The sequence below is a fragment of the Schistocerca americana genome, chromosome X (assembly GCF_021461395.2).
Source record: "Schistocerca americana isolate TAMUIC-IGC-003095 chromosome X, iqSchAmer2.1, whole genome shotgun sequence".
NCBI lineage: Eukaryota > Metazoa > Arthropoda > Insecta > Orthoptera > Acrididae > Schistocerca > Schistocerca americana.
In genome coordinates this window covers 872,499,620-872,517,841 of record NC_060130.1, presented here as the reverse complement: position 1 = coordinate 872,517,841, position 18,222 = coordinate 872,499,620, and positions in this window count along the sequence as shown.

Genomic DNA, 18,222 nt, shown 5'->3' with positions numbered 1-18,222 from the left:
ATCCTTCGCCTTATGATGGCTTGAAAGGAGGAATGTCTGTCTATTCTTCCTCAAGAGCAGTAACGAGAGAAGATAGCGATGTTTGACGCTGGGATGTGAAGCGAAGTCGACGTTGTAACTCATTCCAAAGGTGTCCCATTGGTTAAAAAAAAAAAAAAATGGTTCAAATGGCTCTGAGCACTATGCGACTTAACTTCTGAGGTCATCAGTCCCCTAGAACTTAGAACTACTTAAACCTAACTAACCTAAGGACATCACACACATCCATGCCCGAGGCAGGATTCGAACCTGCGAGCGTAGCGGTCGCGCGGTTCCAGACTGTAGCGCGTAGAACCGCTCGGCCACCACGGCCGGCTATTATCCGCAAACCATTGCCTCACAGATGCTGCTTGATGACAGGGTGCAATGTCACGCCGATACACACAACCATTGTTTCCAAACTGTTCCTCTACTTTAAGCAGCACACAATGCTATAGATGTGTTTATATCCCTCCGCATTTAGCGTTTTCTAAGTGCAATCAGGGGACCGCAACCTAACCACGAAAAACCCACCCATGCCTTAACATCACCTCTCCCGTACCTCATTGTTGGCACTGCACTTTATGGCAGATGACGTCATCTAGGCAGTCACCGAATCCAGTCCCTTCCGTCGGATTACCACAAGATATAGCGTAACTCATGGCTCCAAATCATTCGTTTCCAGTGATTCACAATCCAGCGGTGTTACCGCCTCTGGTGTCACTACAGAAGTGTGAGGCTTACAAGGAGCTGTTCAGCCACTGTAACCTATTATTTTTAACTTCCTAACTCCCTACGCACAGATATTGTGTTATCTAGAGTGCTAGTAGTACTTCGGAAATCATGAGTGATTCCTTCCGTTGGTTTCTTGCGATTTTTTTTCCCTCCGCAATGCTCAACGGTCCCTGCCCGTCAGTACATAGAGTCTGTTTGATCTCGGTTTGTCTGCGGCTATTCGTTCAAGTTTCCACGTCACTGTCCCATCACCAGCATTCAGCTTTGGCAAGCACCCCGCAGTCGACTTGTGCCTTCAACAAGACGAGACACCACCATATGGTGTCAGAAAGGCTACTGGGACAGTCCGCTTGTTTGGCCCCCCATATCATTAGTATTCTGAGCACCTCTGGGACGCCATCGACTGAGATTGTGCCCCTTGGATTCAGTTCCTAATAGCCTCCGCGAGTTGCGGGCGGCAGTTGAGCTGTCGTGATCAGGATGACTTTCAGCGTCTACTGGAGTCCATTCGGCAAGTAACTGTTGCCGTCATCAGGACCCATATGCAGAGGTCCCTAACCCAAATAGTGTACTTACTCCACAGTCAGACGTAACACTGATACGTTTCTAAAGGGAAATTTGTATGATATAGATGCAAATTCCCAAGTGCTGCTCAACACTGATGTTGTGACCCTGTACATTTTCCCCGTTGCTCGCAGCCTCACTTTATCGTCAGAATGAGAATAGTCGTTTGCCCGTCGGGGCGTATCTATACAATTATATGTATGGCGTCTGTTCACGAACGATGATAAGCATCCACATTAAAATAGTCGTTTGCCCGTCGGGGCGTATCTATACAATTATATGTATGGCGTCCACACATATGATTGTGCTAATTCGTTTGTTTTTATATACGTACTCGTGTAGGAGTGACGGGTCATTAACACTTCAACGGTAAACACAGAAGTGGATGTCAATGCTGTACAGGTGTTACGAAATAACGCAACTAACATTTCTTGCTCATAATTCATTTAATTAGTCCGCCCCTCGTAGCTGAATGGTCAGCGCGACGGAATGTCATACATAACGGCCTGGGTTCGACTCCCGGCTGGGTCGGAGATTTTCTCCACTCAGGGACTGTGTGTTGTGCTGTCCTTATCATCATCATTTCATCTCCATCGACACGCAAGTCGCCGAAGTGGCGTCAACTCTAAAGACTTGCACCAGGCGAACGGTCTACCCGACGGGAGGCCCTAGCCACACGGCATTTCCATTTCCATATCATTAATACATTCAAGGAGCATTTATTTGAAGAATAAAGTGGAAACATTTATCATTATCGGTAGTTTGGATAAGCTTTCCTTTGATGCTCGAGACATATCCACTTTTTGGATGTTCGGACAGTGTTCGACAGTTCCTGTCTTTATACTGGCTACAAAATGAACATCTTCCGCCTGAAGTTACGATACTAGGTGGTGCTTCTGAAGATTTGTGAATTTTCACAGTATCCTTTCTCAGTGCACAGAGGAGAGACAGCTGAGTAGTGTGATCACACCAAGAGGTGTCCGCGATCAGAGGGGCGAGAGAAGCTAAGACAAAGCTGCAAACATCAACAGTCTCATCGTAATGGTGGGTGCTAAATAGACCGGTACTGGCAATTCAGGCTGTGGCATCCGCGCCTCCCGAGCACGCCTACAATCCACTGTGACTTCTCCTTGCGCGGGAAGCGGGCATGGTGGGACTTTCCAGGCGCAGTGACCTGTGTGGTGCTAAAAAATCCCTGGAAGCGTTTTCTATATATTTTTTTCTTTTATTTTCTCCTTCATGGCGTTTTGAGGCCCATAAAACAGTGGCAAGTAAGTAACATCGCAAGTAAGCAAACGTTGTAAAACAGCATCGAAGGCCAATACTTTGTCTTTCTAGAACATGAGTGCGAAGGACACATTAGATACAAAGCATCCACGACCATTTTGGTCGCGGCTGCTACGTCGCAGGTTCAAGTCCTCCCTCGGGCATGGATGCGTGTGATGTCCTTAGGTTAGTTAGGTTTAAGAAGTTCTAATTCTAGGAGACTGATGACCTCAGATGTTAAGTCCCATAGTGCTCAGAGCCATTTGAACCATTTGAGCCACGAGTCACAATTTTGGTGGTACTGTAAGAGAAAATACTATTGTTGTCGGTTTATTTACTCAAGAGAAAACCATTATAGCAACATTTGTTGAAAACCAACTGTCAGAAACAGTTGCCAAATACGAGGGGCGTTCAGTAAGTAATACCATACATTTTTTCTCGGCTAATTTCAATCGAAAAAATGCGGAGTTCGTTTGGGGGACATCATTGAATATTTCCGCTTCAGTCCCCATAGATTCATGAAGTTGCGGTAGGTGGCAGCGCTGTACGTAGCCTTCAAAGTGGCGTCTGTAACGGAGGTACGTTCAGAGCAGAGAGCTGTTTTCTTTTGGCAAAAAATCGGAGCATCGCATACATTCATAGGCGCTTGCAGAATGTCTACGGAGATCTAGACCTGGCATTGAACAAAAGCACGGTGAGTCGCTGGGTGAGACGTCTATCATCACAACAAGGTCCCGCAACCTTATCCGATCTCCCGCATGCTGACCGGCCACACACAGCTGTGTCTCCCGCAGTGTTGGAACGTGCGGACTCTTTCATTCGATGTGAACGATGGATCAAAATTGAACTTTTCGCAGTACAACTGGACGTCTCTGCTGGTAGTGCTGACATACTGGTCCACCAGTTTGGATACTCATAAGGTCTGTGCCTGCTTGGTTGCTCGCCGCCTAATAGAATCACTTTCCGACTTCCTCTGTTTGGTTCAATGAAGGATGCACTCTGTGGGAAGCAGTACGTGGATTATAGGGCTGTTATTGAAGCATCACGGCGTCGGTGTCGATGTCGACCAGTAGAATGGTACCATGTGGTCATACAGGCCCTCCCACTAAGCTGCTGTAACACCTTCGTATTGAACGGAGATTATGTTGAAAAGAGGATTTTGAAGTCAAAAGAGTGGATAATACACTACCCGCCATTAAAATTGCTACACCAAGAAGAAATGCAGATGATAAACGGGTATTCATTGGACAAATATATTATACTAGAACTGACATGTAATTACATTTTCACGCAGTTTGGGTGCATAGATCCTGAGAAATCAGTACCCAGAACAACGACCTCTCACCGTAATAACGGCCTTGATACGCCTGGGCATTGAGTCAAACAGAGCTTGGATGGCGTGTACGGGTACAGCTGCCCATGCAGCTTCAACACGAGACCACAGTTCATCAAGAGTAGTGACTGGCGCATTGTGACGAGCCAGTTCCTCGGCCACCAATGACCAGACGTTTTCAGTTGGTAAGAGATCTGGAGAATGTGCTGGCCAGAGCAGCAGTCGGACATTTGCTGTATCCAGAAAGACCCATACAGGACCTGCTAAATGCGGTCGTGCATTATCCTACTGAAATGTAGGGTTTCGCAGGGATCGAATGAAGGGTAGAGCCACGGGTCGTAACATATCTCAAATGTAACGTCCACTGCTCAAAGCGCCGTCAATGCGATCAAGAGGTGACCGAGACGTGCAACCAATGGTACTCCATACCATCACGCCAGGTGATACGCCGGTATGGCAATGACGAATACACGCTCCCAATGCGCGTTCACCGCGATGTCGCCAAACACGGATGCGACCATCATGATGCTGTAAACAGAACCTGGATTCATCCGAAAAAATGACGTTTTGCCATTCGTGCACCCAGATTCGTCGTTGATTACACCATCGCAGGCACTCCTGTCTGTGATGCAGCGTCAAGGGTAACCGCAGCCGTGGTCTCCGAGCTGATAGTCCATGCTGCTGCAAACGTCGTCGTACTGTTCGTGCAGATGGTTGTTGTCTTGCAAACGTCCCCATCTGTTGACTCAGGGATCGAGATGTGGCTGCACGATCAGTTACAGTCATGTAGATAAGATGCTTGTCCTCTCGACTGTTAGCGATGAGGCCGTTGGGATCCAGCACGTCGTTCCGTATTACCCTCCTGAACCTACCCATTCCGTATTCTGCTAACAGTCATTGGATCTCGACCAACGCGAGCAGCAATGTCGCGATACGATAAACCGCAATCGCGATAGGCTACGTTCCGACCTTTATCAAAGTCGGAAACGTGATGGTACGCATTTCTCCTCCATGCACGAGGTATCACAACAACGTTTCACCAGGCAACGCCAGTCAACTGCTGTTTGCGTATGAGAAATCGGTTGGAAACTTTCCTCATGTCAGCACGTTGTAGGTGTCGCCACCGGCGCCAACCTTGTGTGAATGCTCTGAAAAGCTAATCATTTGCATATCACAGCATCTTCTTCCTGTCGGTTAAATTTCACGTCTGTAGCACGTCATCTTCGTGGTGTAGCAATCTTAATGGCCAGTAGTGTAAAATGATATATTTCAATCCTGACTAAAACAACCGTCGCTGAGAAAAAAATGTGTTGCATTACTTACTGAACGCACCAGCACCCAAGCGTAGCGCTCCGTGGTTAATTCAACGCCTGTAGTGAAGCCGTGCAAAATACAGAGTGCACGGATCGAATGGGGATAATGCAGGTAGCGTCTGGAGGGACGAGATGAGGCGGAGCGTGCGGCAGTGGTTGCGTTTCGCAGACCACTTTGTCAGGGGCGGGCGAAGTCGCGTGACCGCGCCGCTGCGGCCACTCGTGTCTTCATCAGCCGCTATTTTCTCTCTACTTAAAATTCATTCCTACTGCAGCAGATCGCTAATGAATTGAGCACAGCTCTGTGTCAAGAGGACTGCCTCGTTTCCGACATCCGCAAGAAGCCTCGTTTCGCAGCTAATATTAAGGACACGACGAATAGAAACGCTCACGGCATCGTAGTTAATTATGTATTCTCGAAATAAACATCCAGAAATACGGCAAAAGATATTAGAAGCTTTAGCTGCATTGTTCTGCAGTAACCGAAGGACGGAACACCTCCCAGTAGCTTCCAAGCAAGAGGCGTCATTTTTGGTGTATGTTTCCTGGTTTAAGGATAAAGTTCACTTGATATGGAGGCTCTCAGAAGCAGAGCCACCGGTGTTTTCAAATGGTTCAAATGGCCCTGAGCACTATGGGACTTAACAGCTGTGGTCATCAGTCCCCTAGAACTTAGAACTACTTAAACCTAACTAACCTAAGGACATCACACACATTCATGCCCGAGGCAGGATTTGAACCTGCGACCGTAGCAGTCGCGCGGTTCCGGACTGCGCGCCTAGAACCGCGAGACCGCCGCGGCCGGCGGTGTTTTCAATATCTCGTGAGTGAGCTTGTTTCGAGATGGTTCAAATGGCTCTAAGCACTATGAGACTTAACATCTGAGGTCCTCATTCCCCTACACTTAGAACTACTTAAACCTAACAACCGAGCGAGGTGGCCAGTGGTTAGCACACTGGACTCGCATTCGGGAGGACGACGGTTCAATCCCGTCTCCAGCCATCCTGATTTAGGTTTTCCGTGATTTCCCTAAATCGTTTCAGGCAAATGCCGGAATGGTTCCTTTGAAAGGGCACGGCCGATTTCCTTCCCAATCCTTCCCTAACCCGAGCTTGCGCTCCGTCTCTAATGACCTCGTTGTCGACGGGACGTTAAACACTAACCACCACGACCACTTAAACCTAACTAACCTAAGGACAGCGCACACATCTATGCCCGAGGCAGGTTTCGAACCTGCGACCGTAGCGGTCGCGAGGCTCCAGACTGTAGCGCCTAGAACCGCTCGGCCACCCCGGCCGGCCATTGCAACAGTATATCAGAGGGGCATTGGTGAGGTGGAGACGTAATCAGTTGTTAAGAGCACTGCCCGATCGGAATTGGGTAACGGGTAGTACAGAAGTCTAATCTTTCAGGTGGATGGAAATTGTACATTAATGGTAAACCATATGTATCTTTTCCTCTGAAAAACGTAATAAGTATTTAAACAACTCCAATACGAAAAGTTGCGTCATTTCTGTAAAAAACATTCGGTGGTGTAATTAACGTAGTGAAAATGGCTTAATTGGTCCGTTGTTCCAGACGATTAAATACAGGATCACGTCAAGAATTTTCTTTGAAGACGACCCACAGAGAAAATGAAAAGTAATAATACTAAAAACAATAACCAAATTTCGTTGATCTGAATTGAGGTTTTATTTCTTGTGATGTTTTGTAGCATACTGAGTTGAAGTTCATGTGCAAAAATCATAAAACGTATTAAGCCAAAGTTTACTATTTTTCATGTGTTTCAGACTGTTTATAGGAGCCACAAGGACATACACTGACGAGCGAAACATTATGATCATCTGCTTAAAAGCTTGTTGGTCCATCTTTGGACTCTACGTACCCTCGATTTGTGGGGTATGTGACATTACATGTCCATACACAAGTCATGTAATTCCCGTAAATAGTGGGCCTCTGATTTGTGTACGTGGTGATGGCTCCCGATAGCGACCAGAAGCGTTCCATCGTATTCATATCAGGCAAATTTGGTGGGTAAGTCATCAACGTGATTTCACTGTCATGCTCTTCAAACCACTGTAGCAGGATTCTGCCTTCGAGACACGGACAATTGTACTGCTGAAAGATAACATCGCCGTCAAGGAAGACATCAAGCATGAAGGTGGTCCGCAGCTGAAACGATGTCTTCAACTATTACCTCAGGTTCCGTACAAGCGCACGAGAATATTTTCCATTGCATAATACTGCGCTCACCAACCTGAGGCCGTGGCACGGTGCGTGTTTGGAGCGACCGTTCGCCTCGATGAAGGCGTTTTGGCAGACGACCAGCGACCTCGTGTAGCAAGAAAGATTCATCCGAACAGCCTACACACTTCAAATGGTCCACGGTCGAATCCCGATGGTCCCGTGGAGACTTAATTGTCGATGTCGTTGGGTTCACACGGCAACACGTACGGCTTGTCTGCTGCGGAGTTCCGTGCTCAAGAACAGGGTGCTCGGTAACACTTGTGCCTGCCCCAGCACCACGCTCAGTCGACAGAGATACCGTAGATCACCATCTATCTTACTTTACAGAGCAGACAAGCCCCCTAACCCCAAATTCTGTCAAAAGTCCTGGATATCTAGTCACCTAGCGCCAAGTGGTAGTTTCATTGTCCACTGTAACGAGGTGACGACTGGAAGAGCACCGGCCTCTTCCACCCCCCCCCCCCCCCCCCCCAAAACTAACCACGCCAAATCCGTAAATCCGTCAATAACCATGCCGACGCTGCGGCGATGGGAGACAAAGACAGAAGTAAAAGAAAGAGACTGTTGCCTATATTTATTCAATAGTAGAGACAAAATATCCGGCCGCTGTGGCCGAGCGGATCTGGGCACTTCAGTGTGGAACCACGCGACCGCTACGGTCGCAGGTTCGAATCCTGCCTCGGGCATGGATGTGTGTGATGTCCTTAGGTTAGTTTGGTTTAAGTAGTTCTAAGTTCTAGTGGACTGATGACCTCAGATGTTAAGACCCATAGTGCTCAGAGTGCTCAGAGGCATTTTTAGAGACAAAATCTCACATTTAGAAGAAAGTGGAATTATAGTATTTCCTCCAATCTGTGTGGAAAATTGTATGCAGGTCAATACTGTAACTATTACACGAACAGAATATGAGAGGAGTTGGAGACTGAAAATGAAAGAGTCCACTTTGCTGAACATGCTCTGGATGAAGATGTGGTGTCACCGCCAGACACCACACTTGCTAGGTGGTAGCCTTTAAATCTGCCGCGGTCCGTTAGTATACGTCGGACCTGCGTGTCGTCACTATCAGTTATTACAAACCGAGCGCCGCCACACGGCAGGTCTAGAGAGACTTCCTAGCACTTCAAAAAAATGGTTCAAATGGCTCTGAGCACTATGGGACTTAACTTCTGTGGTCATCAGTCCCCTAGAACTTAGAACTACTTAAACCTAACTAACCTAAGGACATCACACACATCCATGTCCGAGGCAGGATTCGAACCTGCGACCGTAGCGGTCACGCGGTTCCACACTGTAGCGCGTAGAACCGCACGGCCACATCGGCCGGCTTCCTAGCACTCGCCCCAGTTGTACAACCGACTTTGCTAGCGAAGGTTCACTGACAAAATACGCTCTCATATGCCGAGACGATAGTTAGCATAGCCTTCAGCTACGTCATTTGCTACGACCTAGCAAGACGCCATTACCAGTTACTATTGATACTGAGTCATGCACAGTCAAGAGCGACGCTCATCATTAATGGATTAAAGTTAAGTATTCCACCAGATACGTCCATTTTTCTAAAGTCTAATTTCCTTGTCCTGTTCCAGACCACACGCCAGCCTGCGTGAGCTAAAACGCGTGCCTTTCGGCTTCCTCTAGTACCCGGTGTTGGCTCTCCTGCCAACCTACAACAGAAGACATTCTTACGGCACAAAATGCGATGTTGTCCATAGCGTAAATAAAACTCTGAAAACCGCTATTCCCCAGCGACTTTGCGTTAACTATTTCCTCCCTTCTGCCCCCGCCCCATTTTTCTTTCTTTGTCTGTTTACCATATACGCGAGTTGGCTGGCTCAAATGGCTCTGAGCACCATAGGACTTAACTTCTGAGGTCATCAGTCCCCTAGAACTTAGAACTACTTAAACCTAACTAACCTAAGGACGTCACACACATCCATGTCCGCGGCAGGATTCGAACCTGCAACCGTAGCGGTCGCGTGGTTCCAGACTGTAGCGCCTAGAACCGCTCGGCCACCCCGGCTGGCTACGCGAGTTGTTTCGTCCATACATCATAGCAGTCTGTGGCAGTACTTACTTGTATACTATTTTGGCTTTCCTGTTCATATACTTTTCAGCATTGAGTACAATGTAAGTAAGGCTTATTTCTTCATAGCTTCTTTGTGTATTTCAATATGCTTGTATTTTTCGTAAAGATATGTAATTGCTAAAGGCCACATTTCTTTATCAAAACATTCTTTGTACAGATATGAACTCTCGTTGATGTTGCATGGGCTATATGGTTGGTCTTAAGTTGTTTGAGGATGGCCTAGAGAGCCGAAAGCCTGTTCATAATGAACTATAAAACAAACGTCGTTATGGAACATCAGTACTATGTATTTCCGCATGTAATATATGTACTGGTCAACCAGGACATTATTGCACTTGGCCGTTATGGGGAGCACTTGTTGACGTTAGAGTAAACAGGTACCGTGGTGACTAAGGATAACACATCGCATGGCCAATGCTTTCAGGTCAGTTTCGAATGTACAATCAACGCCGATTAAGTCCTCAGTGGCGATATGCCGACCAGCCTCAGGAGCAGTAATCTTGTGGCCCGCTTCTGTGTCCTTCCCAGGGCTGACGGGAAATTCCACAATTGCTCTTTTTACTCTTTTTACAAATCAGATCTGAGATCTGTTGTACAGCCGAAACCATTTATCAAATGAAAATAAATCGAGATTTCGATTGTACTAAGAGCAATTTTAAAGCATTGTCAATTTAACGTGTAGTCCACCTTGGTCTCAAGTTTATGTGTAGACCGATATCAGAGAAAAATCATAGAATAGTTGATTGATAGATTGATTCATTTATGCAGGCAAGACAATAGTGGTTTGAGCCTACTGTTGCCAGCACCGAAACTGAGTTTATTTTTCGGTTTATTTCCCTGCCATTCTAGTAAAGCCAGCCAGCACCTGTGAACAGCAGCGGGAGACATTTATAGAATAGTTGCTGCAATTTTATTTCCATATACACGTTTTCGAAAACAGCCGTTCACTCATTCGGAGGAAAGATCAGGGTAACATGAACTGGCGTTAAACGTGCTCTAGATATTTCACTCTCTCGGCAAACTGTTTGCGAGCAGATGTGTAACCAGCAATATGTACCTGCACACAACCTCGAGGAACCTGCGCACGTCCCTCACGAGAGCCAAATGCCAGACTACGAAAATTTAAGTCGTGGGATTTATCACACAGTGCAGCCTGATGGAGAGGCCGATAAGCAAGTTTCCCTACCACGGCCCTGAGTTCCGCTGACGTGCGTTGCTATGATGCCACGCAATCAACGCAGTGTCCTTGTCCGAGCTTGCTGGCGAGTACTTAAAATGTTTACCTGCGGAATTCCGTGATTTTGCACATACGATAAAAATCCAACACACGTAAGTGACCAGTGTGTCAAGCGCATGGGAGTAAAACTGTTAGTGCTGGTGAAATCCCTGTTGCACTATGAGGCACCTAACGGTTTAACCAGAACTGTCATTTTACTGTTTCAATATGTTTGCAGTCGGTTTCCTCCTAAAGGAATAATGACGCCAATTCGTAATATACTTTTCGTTTTCGTACATTCATTTGTCACCGAATACAGACATCCTTTTCCTTTTAATGGAATTGTTCTATTTTAGCGTCACAAAAGCAGACATCGAAGTAAAATATTCGTTGAAATAACTGTTTTATATCTGACATGAAATTACTGAGTTGGAGTACATTTAAAACGGAGACTTTTTTGTCGTTCGTTCGGTGGTTTGAATGGAGCCCCACCGGAAATCTTCGCAGCTTTCCACGAATACTGGGGAACCGACTGAACAGGTACGTCTGCAAGAGACCATTTACACGGCAGAGTTCTGTCAGATGTGTTCGAGGAATAACCTGGTGCAGATTCATTGTCTTGTAGAAGACGTCATCATAGAAACAAGTAGCTAATAGGAGGGAGTGAGCGGCATGTACACTTCGCAATCCCTTAAAAAAATCTCTACAGCCAACCAAGGAGCCAAAGTGACATGCTTAAGAAGACTCACGTCTAGTTGCTGGCGTCTGCAGCGCGGAAGAATAGGAAAGAAGGTAAGGATTTATTGACAGACCAACGATAAAACGTTAGAAACAGAGCTCATATCCTATGTAGAGAATGACGGGAAATACACTCCTGGAAATTGAAATAAGAACACCGTGAATTCATTGTCCCAGGAAGGGGAAACTTTATTGACACATTCCTGGGGTCAGATACATCACATAATCACACTGACAGAACCACAGGCACATAGACACAGGCAACAGAGCATGCACAATGTCGGCACTAGTACAGTGTATATCCACCTTTCGCAGCAATGCAGGCTGCTATTCTCCCATGGAGACGATCGTAGAGATGCTGGATGCAGTCCTGTGGAACGGCTTGCCATGCCATTTCCACCAGGCGCCTCAGTTGGACCAGCGTTCGTGCTGGACGTGCAGACAGCGTGAGACGACGCTTCTTCCAGTCCCAAACATGCTCAATGGGGGACAGATCCGGAGATCTTGCTGGCCAGGGTAGTTGACTTACATCTTCTAGAGCACGTTGGGTGGCACGGGATACATGCGGGCGTGCATTGTCCTGTTGGAACAGCACGTTCCCTTGCCGGTCTAGGAATGGTAGAACGATGGGTTCGATGACGGTTTGGATGTACCGTGCACTATTCAGTGTCCCCTCGACGATCACCAGTGGTGTACGGCCAGTGTAGGAGATCGCTCCCCACACCATGGCGCCGGGTGTTGGCCCTGTGTGCCTCGGTCGTATGCAGTCCTGATTGTGGCGCTCACCTGCACGGCGCCAAACACGCATACGACCATCATTGGCACCAAGGCAGAAGCGACTCTCATCGCTGAAGACGACACGTCTCCATTCGTCCCTCCATTCACGCCTGTCGCGACACCACTGGAGGCGGGCTGCACGATGTTGGGGCGTGAGCGGAAGACGGCCTAACGGTGTGCGGGACCGTAGCCCAGCTTCATGGAGACGGTTGCGAATGGTCCTCGCCGATACCCCAGGAGCAACAGTGTCCCTAATTTGCTGGGAAGTGGCGGTGCGGTCCCCTACGGCACTGCGTAGGATCCTACGGTCTTGGCGTGCATCCGTGCGTCGCTGCGGTCCGGTCCCAGGTCGACGGGCACGTGCACCTTCCGCCGACCACTGGCAACAACATCGATGTACTGTGGAGACCTCACGCCCCACGTGTTGAGCAATTCGGCGGTACGTCCACCCGGCCTCCCGCATGCCCACTGTACGCCCTCGCTTAAAGTCCGTCAACTGCACATACGGTTCACGTCCACGCTGTCGCGGCATGCTACCAGTGTTAAAGACTGCGATGGAGCTCCGTATGCCACGGAAAACTGGCTGACACTGACGGCGGCGGTGCACAAATGCTGCGCAGCTAGCGCCATTCGACGGCCAACACCGCGGTTCCTGGTGTGTCCGCTGTGCCGTGCGTGTGATCATTGCTTGTACAGCCCTCTCGCAGTGTCCGGAGCAAGTATGGTGGGTCTGACACACCGGTGTCAATCTGTTCTTTTTTCCATTTCCAGGAGTGTACGAGGGTTGTTTTTTAAGTAAGGGCCGTTCGCACGTATAGTCCCGAAGTTCGCGTGGACGCCGCAACAAGCCACCGCATCACTTGCCGGCATCCTTCCCGTTCACACTGATGCAAGTTGCAGCTCTGTAGCTGACGTGTACGCATCGCTGTGCTACATTATAATGTTTACGATTATTGAATCGCCCGCCGCGTGTGAGATACGGTCAGTGATACGTTTTTTGACCGCGAGAAGCCTATCAGCTGCAGAAATTCATCGTCAGTTAACAGAAGTTTATGGCTTGAATGCAATGAGTGAAGGTAAAGTGCGTCAATGGGTTACAGAGTTTAAAAATGGCCGTCAAAACGTCCATGACGAAGAACGCTCAGGCCGGCCCTCTGTGATCACTGATGATTTGGTGGCTGCAGTTGAAACTAAGATTCGTGAGGACAGAAGATTCACAATTTCCACTCTTTCTTTGGAATTTCCACAAGTTTCAAGATCGGTTTTGTACAAAATTGTGTCTGAAAACCTAAACTTTAAGAAACTGTGTTCTCGGTGGGTACCCAGACTCCTCACAGAGGACCACAAAGGGAAGAGATTTGCCACTTCATTGGACTTCTTGATTCGTTACGAGGAAGAAGGGGATGACATGTTGAGTCAAATTGTCACTGGAGATAAAACATGGGTATCCCATATCACTCCCGAAAGCAAGCGACAGTCGATGGAATGGCGACACACGTCACCCGTCAAGGTCAAAACCAAACAGACGCTGTCAACGCGCAAGATTATGGCAACTGTGTTCTGGGATCGGCGCGGTGTTTTGCTAGTGGACTTTATGCCACGAGGAACGACAATCAACTCAGATGCGTACTGTGCAACTCTAAAGAAGCTCCGCAGAGCAATTCAAAACAAAAGGCGCGGCATGCTGACAAAAGGAGTTTTGCTCCTGCACGATAACGCTAGGCCTCACACCTCTCAAAAGACTCGGGATTTGATTGATTATTTTGGCTGGGAAGTTTTGGACCATGCACCATACAGCCCCGACCTTGCTCCTAGCGATTTTCACCTTTTCCGGTACCTGAAACACCATCTTGGCGGGCAGCGCTTCAATGAAAACGATGAAGTGAAAGCGGCCGTGAACTCTTGGCTGTCGGAGCAGGCGGCCGAATTCTTTGAAGAGGGAATTAAAAACTTAGTTGTACGGTATGACAAGTGCTTAAATAAACAAGGCAAAATAGGTAAAAGTGTGTAGAATCAGGAAATAAAAGTTTTTTTACAAAAGTATATGTATCTTTTTTAAAAAATAAAAACGGCCCTTACTTAAAAAAACAACCCTCGTAAAAACAGAATGTTCTTTAAGCGTTTTTGAGAACCAGTTGAAAAGATAAATCTGAATGGCTGAACGGGGATTTGAACGTCAGTCCTCCTTAATACGAGTCCAGTGTCTTAACACTGCACTAACTCGTTCGGCGCAGTTTGCAGGCGCCCCTTTCAGTTGGGCAGTTTCTACCAGCTCTTCTGAATCGGTCTCTGGATATACTCTAAGATTCCCTTCTGAAGTACAATGTGGTGACAAACGTCATTGGATACCTCCTAACATCGTGTAGGACCTCCACTGCTCGACGTAGTGCAGCAGCCCGACGTGACATGGACTCAACAAGTCGTTGGAAGTCCCTTGCAGAAATAATGAGCCATGCTGTCTCTATAGCCGTCAACAATTGCAAAAGTGTTGCCGGTGCAGGATTTTGTGCACGAACTGAACTCTCGATTATGTCCCATAAATGTTCGATGGGATTCATGTCGGTCGATCTGAGTGGCAAAATCAGTCGCTAAAATCATTCAGAATGTGCTTCAAACCAATCACGGTCAATTGTGCCCCAGTGACATGACACATTGTCATCCATATAAAATCCGTCGTTGTTTCGGAACATGAAGTCCATGAATAGTTGCAAATACTCTCCACGTAGCTCAAAATAAACTTTTCCAGTCAATGATTGGTTCAGCTTTACCACAGGGCTCAGTCCATTCCATGTAAAAACATACCGCACCATCATGGAGCCACCACAATCTTGCACAGTGCCTTGTTGACAACTTGGGTCCATGGCTTCGAAGGGCCTGCACCACACTTTAACCTTTCCGTCAGCTCTTACCAACTGAAATCGGGACTCATCCGACCAGGCCACGGTTTTCCAGTCGTCTAGGATCCAACTTTATGGTCACGAGTCCAAGACAGACGCTGCAATCGATGTGTTGTTAGCAAAGGCACTAGCATCGATAGTCTGCTGCCATAGCCCATTAACGCTCAATTTTTCCGCACACTCCTAACGGATACGTTTGTCGTAATACAGAATTATTTGTTGACCCGTCAGGTTAGCCGAGCGCGCTAACGCGCTGCTTCCTGGACTCGGGTAGGCGCGCCGGCCCCGGATGGAATCCGCCCGGCGGATTAACGACAAGGGCCGGTGTGCCGGCCAGCCCGGATGTGGTTTTTATGCGGTTATCCACATCCCCCTAGGTGAAGACTGGGCTGGTCCCCACGTCCCGCCTCAGTTACACGGCTCGCAGACATCTGAACCCTTTCGCACTATTCCATGGATTACACTAGTCGCAGACAGTTGGGGTATACTAATTCCTTCCCGGGGGATATGGGGTGGCGGCAGGAAGGGCATCTGGCCACCCCTTCAACTACCATTGCCACATCCGATTAACCATGCCGACCCTACGTATCCGTGGGAAAAACGGTGCAAGCAAAAGAAAGAAAAGAAAGATTGATTGACAGAATTGTTGAATATCCCCTTGAAGAATATTGTACCAAATTCAGTTTAGCTGGCGCCTTAGATCATCAGAATGTGGATTTGGCTGGAGGGACCTGCCTGTAATGCTCCAAACGTCCTCAAGCGGGGAGAGATCCGGCGACCTTGCCTGTCAAGTTAGGGTTTGTCAAGTACGAAAACTAGCAGTAGGAAGTCTCGCCCTGTGCGAGTGGGCATTATCTTGCTGAAATATAATCCCAGGATGGCTTGCCACGTAGGGCAACAGAACAGGGCGTAGAATATCATCAATGTTCCGCTGTGCTGTAAGAGTGCCGCGGGTGACAATCAAAGGGGCTATGGAACAAAGTGCACCCCAGACCATCACTCCTGGTTGTCGGGCCATATAGCGGGCGACAATCAGGTTGGTATCCCATCGCTGTCTCCAGATAAGTCTTCGGTCTGGCCTCTCATTGACTGGAATATAATCGTCTTCAGTTATGACTCTCGCTTCGAACTGACCCCAATAACCAGTCAAGACGTACCTGGAGACGCCCCGTCAGTGGTGGGATTCCAGCCTGAGTATCACCAAAAATACAGCTCGACAACCGGGAGTGAGGTATGGGGTGCCTTTTTTTTTTTTTTAGCAGTACCCCTTTGGTTGTCATATGCGGCACCCTACAGCATAGCGAAACGTCGACGATATTCAACGCCTCGGTTTCTTCCTCTTCATGGCCTTACATTTCAGAAAGATAATGATGGCCCACACAGGGCGAGAGTTTCTACTGCCTGTTTTCGTGCTTTCAAACCCTACCTTGGCCAGCAAGGTGGCCGCGCCGCTCCCCAATTGAAAACGTTTGGAGCGTTATGGGCAAGGTCTTCCAACAAGCTCCACATTTTGACGATATAAAGCGTCAATTGGATACAATTTGGCACGATATCCCTCAGGAGAACGACAACCAACTCCATCTATGAATGCGAAGCCGAGTAGCTGCATGTGTAAGGGCCAGATGTGGACCAACACATTATTGACTTACACAATTTCAGAAGCTTTTTCTCTTCAGTAAATAACCCAGTTTTTCTGAAATTGTAATCGTTTGTTTGTCATGTACAACACATATACCGATTTCCGTCCCATTCTGATAATTCCTTTGTGGTGCGTCTTTTTGTTTATCTTAGGATGTAGATCAATGACTATAATTCGAACTACTGTCTACATATAAATTAAGGTTGTGACTCGAGTTATGACAAGGTGAAGCGCGAGTAGTCATGTATCATGTATCATCTACATCTACATGGATACTCTGCAAATCACATTTAAGTGGCTGACAGAGGGTTCATAGAACCACCTTGACAATTCTCTATTATTCCAATCTCGTATAGCGCTCAGAAAGAACGAACACCTATATCTTTCCGTACGAGCTCTGATTTAGCCTTCTTTTTTCGTGGTGATCGTTTCTCCATATGTAAGTCGGTGTCAACAAAATATTTTCGCAATCGGAGGAGAAAGTTGGTGATTGGAATTTCTTGAGAAGATTCCGTCGCAACGAAAAACGACTTTCTTTTAATGATGTCCAGCCCAAATCCTGTATCATTTCGGTGACTCTCTCTCCCATATTTCGCGATAATACAAAACGTGCTGCCTTTCTTTGAACTTTTTCGATGTACTCCGTCAGTCCTATCTGGTAAGGATCCTGACCCGCGCAGCAGTATCCTAAAAGAGGACGGACAAGCGTAGTTTAGGCAGTCTCCTTAGTAGATTGTTACATTTTCTAAGTGTCCTGCCAATAAAACGCAGCCTTTCGTTGGCCTTCCCCACAACATTTTCTGTGTGCTCTTTCCAATTTAAGTTGTTTGCCACATGGATGTTCAACTGGCGGTAGAGTGTGAGGTAAATTCCGAAAATAAATGTTGGGTAGCAGACACTCGAAGGAAGAAGCAATTATCTTGCAGAAATCCTTTAATAAAATACCATGAACCGGTTTTCTGACCGTAATCTACCAATACTCTCCAGCCCTGGAGTAGAGACAGCGAAGTTAAAGCTAGACTATTTACAAGAGTGATCCGAAGAGGGGAACAATAGGCACATGCAACAACGAAAATTTTCGTTTGCCGCTCCTTCTAGTGTCATTCGTAGATTACAGGGGCAGATGTAGAGACTGGCATCATTTCTTCCCAAATTATGACAGCTACAGAATGTGCTGTTCAGTTTCTGTTGCTGGTGACAGCGAGAGAGAAGGGTGGCTACAAGGCGCGCTTCTCTCCAACACTCCGTGCATTAGCGAGCGGTGCTACAGAGGGATATACAGGGTGATTCAAAAAGAATACCACAACTTTAAAAATGTGTATTTAATGAAAGAAACATAATATAACCATCTGTTATACATCATTACAAAGAGTATTTAAAAAGGTTTTTTTTC